Here is a 12,548-nt window from a genome sequence, read left to right as displayed (position 1 = left end):
CAAACTCAGCCCTGCCAATCCTGCAAAGCCTTCCTTACTAATGTATCACAGAAACTAATCAAGACACAGCCTGGCATAGTCATGCCCACAGAATCATACCTTACAGACAATATCCCAGACACCACCATCACCATCCCTGTGTATGTCCTGCCCCACCAGCAGGACAGGCCCAACAGAGATGGCGGCACAGGGGTATACAGTCAGGATGGAGTTGCCCTGGGAGTCCTCAACATCAACTCTGGACCCCATGATGTCTCATGGCATCAGGTCAAACATGGGCAAGGAAACCGCCTGCTGATTACCACATACTGTCCTACTAGATAGTTCCTAATGTTCTTTATTGCTCAAAGCCTTCCCATTCTCCCTTACAATGCTTCAGAGGTGAGCAGTGCCTTTCCATCCAGCCTGCCTTTACAAATTTTGAGGAAATTTTGAAATTTGGCTTTCTTGCATCTGCCCTGATGAGTGCCTGACCTGCTAACTATTTCTAGCATTTTTATTTGTTTTTATGCCTGAGAATTACCGTTGGTTAAAAAAAAAACTAGCAGGAGGGGAATACTTTACTAGCCTAACGTCAGTGCTCTCTGCAATAATTTCCATTTTTATACTGGCAGGGGGTGGTGGGGGTCAGATTTTTATGATCCCAATGGGACTGAATAGACTTGGAGCTGAAAAGAAATGGCTGTCAAGCAACACATTCCATTTCCATTCCCGCCCTTGGGCATTTTCACAAGGACAGGGGAGAGCATGGCCTCTGGAACCCATCTAGTCCTACGAAGGATGAAACTGACAGCATTGTGGGCTCATTGAGATCCCAACCCGAGCAAGTCTTTTTAAATTTTCATGGAGACGGCCAGACATTGGAGCTTTCAGGTTCTACACCAACTGCAGGAGGTGGGAAGAGTTTAAAAGGTAAGTAAAATGGTGTGGCCTGCTGTAAAGTTCATCAAGTGAAGGATCAGCATTGTAAGTGTGGAAAAATCTTCAGATGGGATAAAAAAACAAGTTCATATAATGGATAAAAAGGCACAGTGCATTTCACAATATTGAAAGGATAGCCTGGTAATATTTACTCTTTTCCCATTTTTATATATTCAGTCTAGACATATGTTGAGATTGCACTTCTGAAGCCTGTTTGTTTACTCAGAGAGCTTTATAGCTTCTTGGCTGCAATGCAACTGCCTAATCATTTTACTGGTTCTGCACATTGTTTATGCTTTGCTTTGAAGCAACTGTTTGTTTATTCAGGGATTGTTATGGGCTATTCAACAGCTTCCAAATGTTATAATAGGGTTTGTGAGTTTTGTTCATAAAGTGGATAATTGGTGAAGGGGGGTGAGAGATTTGAAGGGTTAAGGTTGAGGGCAATGAGGAGTGATGGTGCAGGGGTGAGGTGACGGGATATGACGGTGTGGGTGAGGCAGATGAGGAGGTAGGGTGAGGCAGTGAGGGGTTGAGGCTGATAGGATGAGGGGTGAGAGGTTGTCGGTGGGGGGGGTAAGGCTAAGGTGGTGAGAGGTTGAGGGGGAGAGGTTAAGGGGATGAATATGAGGGGATGGGTGTAAGTGTGAGGAGGTGAGGGCTGAGTGTGGGGCAGTGAGGTGGGTGAGGGTGATGTGGTGATAGAGCAAGGGTGAGGAAGCAAAGGGTAGGAGGTGAGGAGGTGAAGGGGTGAGTTTGAGGGGTAAGCATGAGGGGTGAGAGGGTGAGGGGAAAAGAGGGTGAGTTGGTGAAATGGTGAGAGGATGAGGGCGTGACAGTGAGGGGATGAGGAAGTGAGGGGGTGAGGAAGTGAGGGGGTGAGAAGATGAGTTGGTGAGGTGGTGAGGGGGTTGAGGAGTGAGGGGGTTGAGGGGTGAGGGGTCAGGGTGAGGATTTGAGGGGATGAGAAGGTGAGGGGAAAGGTTGGGGGATTGAGGGTGAGAGTGTGAGGGTGTGAATTGGAAAGGGGGTACTATGGGGGGTGGGCAGATTTAATGTGGTCAGAAAGTTCTACTTCTACAGATTCTATAGAATGTATATAGGTGAGCCACTGACTCTTGGAAGCAGCAGCTCTAGGTTATTTTGGGGAATGGAGACAGGCCCTTTAACCTGCCTGTTCTGGGCTCGGCCTGCTTTCACTCATGCCTTGGGCCTGCTGCCAAAGGTGGCAGGCCTGCCTCCCAGCCATTCAGGGCCTGGACATCCAGAAGATCCCACCCGTCAGCAACTCTAGATGGAGGCAGGTTCAGGATGGCGGGAAAGTCTTTTTTTGCTTAATTCCATAGCTCTTGGGATTTTATTGTTTGAAGCACGTTGATGACAGCGTTGGCAGAATTGAGTTGCGTGGGTGCTGATCGAAAGATACCATTATTAGTCCAGGGGTTTTTCAACAATCGAGCCATTTAAACCGTGTTTATTAATTCATCACCCACACACTCTGAGCCACAGAAACTCCTTTCAGCCATAATCCAATGGACTGAGTTTTACTGCTTAAAATAAGCCGAGTGGTCATCGCAATACGGAAAAAGTTTCCATTTCAGCTCCATTGAAAATAAAGAGGACGGCATAAGTCCAGGTCAGCTGAGAGCCAATGCTAGCTACTCAAACTTGGGGAATCACAGATAGATATTACAGCAGCAGTCTAGCAGAAAGGGGGTCAGAACTTGACAGCCTTCATGTCAACAATACTGAAGTTTTTAAAAGAAAAAGTAATTTCTGGCTTAACTGGCATTCTCTTCTACAAAAGAGGAAGCATTCTGAATAAAATGTATTCTTTCTAGATTTCCACTTTCCTTTTAACAGAATAGTTTGAGTGAAAAGAATTCTAAACAACATTTTCTGTAATTTTCCCCAGTTTGATTTTTTTTATGGCGATTTTCTTCATCATTATCTTTAACGCATGCTTTCGAATTTATTTGTCAAATTTTGACTTTCTTTTTAAGACTTACGAGTTGTAGCTTTTACAGTTGCTCCTTGTATATCATATTGGCTCATTTCTGAGTTAGGTTATTAAAATAATTGAACACTTCTATCAGGTCAGCACTCAGTACGTAAGATGTGTTGTGTGCCATGCCTTATGTCTTTCTGATATGATGTTGGTCCATTAACCATTTTTTTGGTTCAGCTGATTAGGATGCTATCTGGAAAAGGATTGACATAGGAGCACCATAAGTCCCATCAGAATAGAGGTGATTGAATAATTACCCTGTCGATCACACCGGGAGTGACTGGGGCTGATTTTACACAATCATTTATATTATGTAACTATCCTCCACTCACAGCACTTGGCTGAAGAAATGACCTTGCTTTTACCTGGAGACTTTGCTGCATTTTCAGTCATGAGATGGCTGTCAAGCATGCCTACCTAACAGTGACTGCACTTAAGAGTTATTTATTTTCAGTGAAGTAGTTTGGAATATTTTAGACAGAATGTGATAAGCGGTATTTAAAGCGGTTTCCTTTTTTACCCTTGTTTTGAACAGTTCAGTGTGAGCTTTGCTCTGAATGTCTGTCAGTAATGAAATACATCAGTTTTTGTCCATGCTGTTTTCTGCTGTCCTGCTATCCTACTCTGAAGACATTGATAATTGCTGTGATATATCACCCCAGAGTCATAAAGCCAATCGCAGTAAAAATCTGCCACTTGAACAAGATGATTCAATCTTTCTATCCAAAAGAAAGATAGGTCTGCATTTATATAGCACCTTTCATGACCTTGGGATGTTCCAAAGCGCTTTACAGCCAATTAGTGCTTTCTAAAGTGTAGTCACGGTTGTAATATAGGAAAAGCAGCAGCCAAATTGCACAGAACAAGCTCCTGCAAACAGCCACGAGATAATGAGCAGACAATTTGTTTTTAGTGATCCTGGTTGAGGGTTAAATATTGACCAATACACCGGGGAGAACTCCCCTGCTTTCTTTTGAAAGAGTGCCTTGGGATCTTTTATGGCGCCTGAGAGAACAGACGAAGTTTCAGTTTAACATCTCATCTAAAAGATGGTGCCACTAACTGTGCAGTGCACAGCACTGCCCTGACATGTCACCCTAGACTTTGTGCTCCAGTCCTTGAGTTCAATCCATTGAACCAAGACCTTCTGACTCAGAGATAAGATTACTACTAGCTGAGCCATGGCTGACACATCAGCCCTAAAGAGCTCATGCACCAGCTGAATACTTACAATTGGGAATAAATAATCTTAATAAAGGGAATATGGAACAATTTTGCACCAAACTGTTTTGAATTGGAAAAGGTCACAGAAGGAATATTTTTGGAAACCTGAATAGCCACATTTGTAGTCAAGGGTGATTTTATGCTCCATCAGGGAAGTTGTGCACTCATGGAGCATGTAACGTTTACAAAATTTAGACCTATTTCTCTTATTTGTGATCCATGAGAACATGGTTTCTGACTAAGAGCCTGAGACATCAGAACCACAGAATGGAGCACGTGATGTTTTCCTTAAAATATTTTGATATTAATAATTAAGAGATATTGATAATTAAAAGAGGTGTAGCCCAAACAGCATGTGTATTTTATTCTTTTGTGGGATATGGATGTCACTGGTGATGCACAGATGCCCATCCACAATACCCTTAGGAATCTTACCTTCTTCTTGCAATTTACAAATTACAAGCTTGGCATTACTAACCTGACATCATGATTTATTAAACTGGGGCCAAATTCCACCAGAAAAGGTAAGAACCTTAAAATGAGTCTTATCACTCCGTCCACCATCTTGAACATTTACTCCCTCCACCACCAGCGCATCTTGTCTGCAGTGTGCACCATCTACAAGATGCATTGCAGCATCTCACCAAGCCTTCTTTAACAGAACCTCCCAAGCTCATGACCTCTACCACCTAAAAGGACAAGGACAACAGATGCAGGGAGTACTAGCACCTGTAAGCTCCCCTCCAAGTCACACACAATTCGGACTTGGACACATATCGTCATTCCCTCACTGTCGCTAAGTCAAAGTCCTAGAAATCACTAACGAACAGCACTGTGAGAGTGCCTGTGAAGTGAATATGCACTTATCCAATGATTAACTATTGTAATAGTCTGACTACACAACATAGTTTATCAAAGTTTTCTTGGGTTGGGATGGAGAATATTTTTGTCGAAACTCTTCAAGGTAAAGTTTCCTCCTATACTTTGTGTTGCTTCCTCAATATCTTCACATGTAGAACCCTGCCAGTAAATAAAATTCTTTAACTTTCCTAGCTAATTTTCCTCTGGAGAGTTTCAGTAGATGAAAGCTCATATTTCAACAATTCCACTTATCTCTATATCTTCACACAGCTGTAGTTCAAATTGAATTCCCTTGGCTGAAGTCATTAGTTCAATTTTGCAAACCCAACAAACTCTGTTTGTGAAACTTTGAGTGCCAGCTTTGTACAGTGTAGAATCACAAGAAAGCTGTTGAAAGGCTGGCTACATACACTATATTTATTTTCCATTTCATATGGCCAATCACATCTGTGCAAAACAGGCAAATGGAGATGGGAATAGGACAGAGATTCAGGGATTCATATTGTCAGGCTTTCAACTATTTTATGCAGCACATTGTCTTTCATCTGGCATTTTACAATTGCTCGCTAGAAGAGCTACAATCCTTTAAGTGTTTCAATCCAGGTGGATGGGTCTAGGCCATTACCCTGAGGGACTCCTGCAGTGATGTCCTGAGACTGAGGTGACTGACCTCCAACAACAACAACCATCTTCCTTTATGCTAGGTATGACTCCTTCCAGTGGAGAGTTTTCCTCCGATTCCCATTGACTCCAACTTTGCTAGAGCTCCACCACACTCGATCAATGTCCGTCACCCTCACCTCATCTCTTGAGTTCAGCTCTTCTGTCCATGTTTGGGCTAAGGCTATAATGAGGTCAGGAGCTGAGTGACCCTGGCAGAACTCAAACTGAGCTTTAGTGAGCAAGTTATTGCTGAGTAGGTGCCACTTGATAGCACTGTTGATGATCACTTTACTGATGACTATTAGTAGACTGATGGGGCAGTAATTGGCCAGGTTGAATTTGTCCTGCTTTTGTGTGCAGGACATACCTGGGCAATTTTCCACATAGCCGGGTAGGTGCCAGTGTTGTAGCTATACTGGTACAGCTTGGCTAGGGGCATGACAAGTTCTGGAGCACAAGTCTTCAGTACTATTATCAGAATATTGCCAGGGCCCGTAGCCTTTGCAGTATCCATGGCCTTCATGGTGAAGCACTTCCTGATATTTGTCCTAGAACTAGCCTTTGCTAGTTGAGCCCTGCTCCTGTAATTTAATTTTCCAGTTTATCTTACAATATACAGCCCCCACTATTTCAAATAATCATCTTTGAAACAGACAGTCCCTCATATTACCATTTGCATTAACACTAATTACAAAGATGTCTTTTCTAACTGCTTGGTTTATTTCAAGCAGAAGAGCAATGCTTATTCACTTGGTTGCATCTTATGCAGGAAATACCCCACATTAAGGGCAGATCAAAGCAAAGAACTCTTTTACCTTTCTGTTTGCCCTGCATATCATCATGCTTTTTTCTGCCTTTAAGAGGGATGTGTACAATTGGAAGGTTTGTGCACATTGATTAATAACTCGCTTTGAGCTGCATAAACTCTCCTTCTGTGGCAGACAACTCCAGGAATTGGTCTTGAACCTCGGACCTTCCAACTCAGAGGCAGAAGTGCTGCCAATTGAGCCAGTCGGGCTCTCCTGTTTGCAGTGAATGCCTACAGATTGTTAGCTATAATCAGTTGCCTAGATCTGAAAGGTATATATAAAGACTTCTTCTACCAGGGTTATTTCTGTCACATTTCTTCCAACCATGACTTTTATATCTGGAAGTGCTCAAAATAAGTTACAATACAAAGCAAACTGTTCCTAAATCAAGAATACTACAGGAAAGCACTTTGATCCCTTAAATAAAACAACAACAATGTATAATTAAATAGCATCATTAACATCATAAAACATCACAAGGGTCTTCACAGGAACATTATCAACCAAATTTGTGACCTTCCTTTTATTCATTAATGGGATGTGGGCATTGCTGGCTAGGCCAGCATTTATTGCCCATCCCTAAATGCCCTTGAAAAGATTGTGGTGTCACCTTCCTTAACCACTGGAGTCCATGTGGTATAGGAGTCCAGTGCTGTTAGGGAGTTCCATGACTTTGACCCAGCAATAATGAAGGAATGGCAATATATTTCCAAGTCAGGATGGTGAGTAGTTTGGAGGGGAACTTACAGATAGTGGTGTTCCCATGTACCTGCTGGTAGTGGTGATGAGTTTGGAAGGTGCTGTCTAAGGAGTCTTGGTGAATCACTGCAGTGCATCTTGTAGATGGTACACACTGCTGTCACTGAGTATTGTTGGTGGAGGGAGTGAATATTTGTGGATGGGGTGCCAATTAAGTAGGCTGTTTTGTCCTAGATGACATCAAGCTTCTTGAGTGTTTTGGGAACTGCAATCATTCAGGCAAGTGGAGAGTATTCCATCACACCCCTGACTCATGCCTTGTATTGGTGAACAGGATTTGGGGAGTCAGGAGGTTTGTTACCTGTTGTACGATTCTTAGCCCCTGGCCTGCTCTTGTAGCCATAGTATTTATATGGCTAGTCCAGTTCGGCTTCTGGTCAATGGTAACCCCCAGGATGTTGATAGTGGGGGATTCAGTGATGGTAATGCCATTGAACATCAAGGGGCGATGGTGGATTCTCTCTTGTTGGAGATGGTCATTGCCTGACACTTGTGTGGTGTGAATGTTACTTTCCAATTGTCAGCCCAAGCCTGGATATTGTCCAGGTCTTACTGCCTTTGGACATGGACTGCTTCAGTACCTGAGGAGGTGCGAATGGTCCTGAACATTGTGCAATCATCAGCGAACATACCCACTTATGACCTTATGATGAAGGAAGGTCATTGATGAAGCAGCTGAAGATGGTTGGGCCTAGGACCAGAACCCTGAGGAGCTCCTGCCGTGATGTCCTGAAGCTGAGATGATTGACCCGCAACAACCACAACCATCTTCCTTTGTGCTAGGCATGACTACAACCAGTGGAAAGTTTCCCCCCTGATTCCCATTGATTGCAGTTTTGCTAGGGCTCCTTGATGGCACACTCGATCAAATGCTGCCTTGATGTCAAGGTCAATCACTCTCATCTCAAGCCTTCCAAGGCGAGATTGGGATAAGTGATGAAAATATTGGCCTTAGATATAGGCTTTAAGGAGTGCCTTAAAAGGAGGTAGACAAGTAGGTTTAGGAGGGAAATTCCAGAAATTAGAGCCTTGACAGCTGAAGGCATGGCCACCAATGGTGGAGCAATTAAAATCAGGGATACATAAGTGTCCAGAATTAGTAGAGTGTAGTTATCTCATTAGGACTGAAGAAGATCACAGAGATCAAGAAAGGCAAGGCCCCGGAAATGTTTGGAAACAACGATGAGAATTTTAATCAGGCAATGCTTAACCGGGGCCAGTGTAGGTTAGTGACACAGGGATGATTGGCAAATGAGGTTTGGTGCAGTTGAGGACATTGGCAGCAGATTTTTGGATGATCTCAAGTTTATGAAAGGTAAAATGAGGAAAGCTGGCCAGGAGTACATTGGAGCTTTCAAGTTTCGAGGTAACAAAGGCATGGCTGAGGGTTTCAGCAGCAGATAAGTTGAGGCTGGGTGGATTCAGATGAATACATTTGTTGAATCAATGCTATTTATAATTTTTGGGTGATTTTTGTCCTAAATTGTTAAATCACAGGTTTGACCCCCAATATCTTTCCCTACTCAGACAGCAGCATGGTGACCCATACCTGAATAGTCCATAACCCATCCCAGCTAACATTCGGGCAGTTATTGATGTACTATCAACATAATCAGGGACTGCAGATGAACATTTCTTCTGAGTGCTGTTTTAGCAGAGGTTTTAACTTGTCTGAGTTGACACAGTGGACAGAAGAATGTTATAGGACTGCATTACTACAATTGCGAGCAGTAATTTCTTGGCTACAGTGACATCCTCTACAGCTGTAAGTCTTCCTACATTGTACAAATACACCATTCCTCTATATGCAATTACCCCTGTACCCTCGGTCAATGTGTAAGATTGAGTAGGTGGCAAGATCACTTTCTCCATGAGCTCTGTAACTGGACTAGGCAGGACTGCCAGATGCCGTAGAGCTGCTACAGCACTTGCCTTACCAACAGCAATATATTTATTGGGGATTCAAAGCTCCAGGGTGAGGGTTGAAGCTGCACAAGTGGTGCAGCAGTAGCTGAGTCCAGAAGTTCATATGCTTTATCCTTTTTTTGTAATTCTTCACAGTATTACTTTGACAAGTCTTATCAATGTTGTTCCAATTGGCAATGTTTTTGTGTCTGTCCTACCAGCGTGATTTTGTCTTTCAATCAATGTTTTTTTTGTCAGCCTTGCCCATGATATTTGTCCAGCCAGATGTCATTTTGGCTACCATTTCAATGTTATTTTCTTTGTTTGGTCAATATTATTATCAATCTACCCATGTTACACTGTCCCACCTATCCTAGGGTTTCTCGACCTGGGGAAAACAGCCCCCTCTGGGGTTTCGTAAGATGGCTTCAAGAGATCAGCCAAAAATAATTATTTTTGTAAGTGGAAAGTCCTATCTTTGAGACCCAGAATTGATTACACCAAGACTTTGTCTCTGCCCAAGTATAAGAGCCCTTTTTTTCTCTCAATGATCTTTCTACAATCACCAGAAATAAACAGTCACTTTTGAGTACAGGACGTGATATTGCTGAAAAGAGAGTCATGTTGGTGAAGATTTTCATCTTGTACTCATCAGGACAAACACAAAAATGCCAAAATTCAAATGATCACCGATGGGAGGGTATTGGTTACTGAATGGTATGTCTGAATGAAGTCTCCATAGTTCCTCCTAGTTCCGTAGGTTAACTGTAAGTCTTTATTAGCTACTAGAACTACTTACACATGTATGGAAAAGGATACAAGCTAGGAGCTGTCTTCATGCTTACGTCTATACATGTCTCTGCTCAACACTACTCTGACCCTGCGTCTGGGTCATGTGCCTTCTTACATCACTGTATGGGCAGTGCTGTACTTAGTCCCACATTAACACTATACATGTGCCAGACCCTTATACTACAATCACAACAATGTATACTACAGGACAAAAGAGCTTGGCCTAAATAGCCAAGTGGTTATGGTACTGGGCTTGTAATCCCAAGATCAAGAGTTCAAATCTCACAATGGCAAACAATGTAACTTCATCTGAATAGGTAACAGATGGAAATATGTTTGTACTCAAAAGAGTTACAGGACAAAAGGGTGCTGATTCGTTAGCAATTTGACTTTGATTGGCTGAGACATTGCCATGGAGAAAATAACAGATAACAATAGTCTCCCACATGTCCATCCTTGGCCTGCTACATTGTTCCAGCGAGCTCAACGCAAACTGGAGGAACAGCACCTCATTTTCTGACTAGGCACTTTACAGCCTTCCGGACTTAATATTGAGTTCAACAATTTTAAATCATGAACTCTCTCCTCCATCCCAGCTTCTTTCTGATCCCCCTTTTTCCAATAATTTATATATATTTTTATTTTCCCACCTATTTCCATTATTTTTAAATGTATTTCCATCCATTGTTTTATCTCTACCTTTTAGCCATTTTCGATCCCTTCCTCCCACCTCACCCTCACTAGGGCTATCTGTACCTTGCTCATCCTGCTTTCTACCCTTAATGTCAGCTATTAGCACATATCTTAGCAAATGTCACCACCATCAACATCTCTTTGTCCTTTTGTCTATGACATTTTTGGCAATCTCCACCTATCACTGGCCCCCTATCCAGCTCTACTTGTCCCACAGCACCCCCCACCTTAAACCAGCTTATATTTCACCTCTCTTCTATTTTTCCTTAGTTCTGTTGAAGAGTCATGCAGACTCGAAACATTCATTGCATTCCTCTCTGCAGATGCTGTCAGACCTGCTGAGTTTTTCCAGGTATTTTTATTTTTGTTTTTGTTTAAGATTTCTTTACTCCTGTACTCAAACTCCATGCAATGAAACCCAATATCATGTTTGCTTTCATAATTGCTTGCTGTACTTGCATGTTAACTTGAACAAGATCACCCAAATCCCTCTGAACACCAATATTTAATATTTCTCACCAATTAAAAATATTCAGTTTTTCAATTCTTCCTATTGAAGTGAAAAACCTTGCATTTACCCACATTATACTCCACTTGCCACCTTCTTGCCCGTTCACCTAACCTATTTATATCCCTTTGCAGGCTCTTTGTATCCTCCTCGCAGCTTACTTTCCGACCTGAATTTGCTCATCAGCAAACTTGAATAGTTCACACTTGGTTTCCTCATGTGATTCATTAATATAGATTGTAAATAGCTGAAGCCCTGTACTGATCCTTGACAGTACTGTTAACAGCCTGCCAACTTGAAAGAAAGGATGGGAATTCTAAAACTGAGGTGTGTCTTGACTGGCAGCCAACGTAGGTCAGCAAACATAAAGGTGATGGGTGAACAGGCAGTTGCCATTCGATGTGGGGAAGTATGATCTCATCCACTTAGATCAAAGACAGACAAATCATTGGCCCAAATTTTCACCGAGTCAGAAGGTCTCTGCGTTCTAGCCAAAATGGAGCCAAAGCCCCAATTCCAGAAGTTCTGCACACTCGCCAAATCTTCCACCCACTGAAGAGCCCCAGCACCTGGGGAGTGTATGAGGATGTAGGTGTTGTGGGAGCTGCCTGGGTACCTTGCACAGACTTGTAGAATCAGCATCCTGTGATCACACACTATCTGCACGTTCATGGAGTGGAAGCTCTTCCTGTTGACAAAGGCACCCGGCTCACCTGCTGGTGTCTTGATAGCCACATATGTGCAGTCTATTGCACCCTGGGCGTGGGGAAAGCCAGCAATGGCCGCAAAGCCTCTGGCTCACTGTGTCTGTCTGGCCTGGTCGCAGCAGAAGTGGATGAAGGTCAATGCCCATCTGAACAGAGCGTCTGGAACATACTTGACACGGTATGGACAGCTGATTGGGAGACAGTGCAAAGATCACCCACTGAGCCCTGGAAGGAGCCAGAGTCACAGGAGTTGGGGGCAGCTGTGACCTTCAGAGCCACTGGCATGGGGTGTTAGGGGAGTTCTCAGGGCCAATCACCTGACAGATAGAGTGGACTGTCTCCCTTGTCAGATGGAGCCTCCTTCAGCATTGCACCTCAGTCATATTGAGGTAGCTGCTTCGCTGCCTGTATACTCTGGTAGCAGGATAGTGGCATCTTCTGCGGCCCTTTCCACCTTGGACTACCTCTTGGCCTTGCGCCCCTAGTGCCTGTGCCTGACCTCTCAAAGGTGGCTCCCCTGAAGGCTGATTGTGCACTCTCGGCCTCCTCCTCCTTCTAGCCCTCCCATCCTCCTCAGAGGAGCTGCCTCCAGTGGACATGTCAGGTCCCATACCCAGGTTAAGGGGAGGCCTTTGGAAAGCTGCAGGCCCGCTAAAGATTCCTGACTGCAGAGTGCTGACATGAAGGCTCAAGGTACA

The sequence above is a fragment of the Carcharodon carcharias genome, chromosome 1, assembly GCF_017639515.1.
Source record: "Carcharodon carcharias isolate sCarCar2 chromosome 1, sCarCar2.pri, whole genome shotgun sequence".
NCBI lineage: Eukaryota > Metazoa > Chordata > Chondrichthyes > Lamniformes > Lamnidae > Carcharodon > Carcharodon carcharias.
This window is presented reverse-complemented; position numbering follows the sequence as displayed.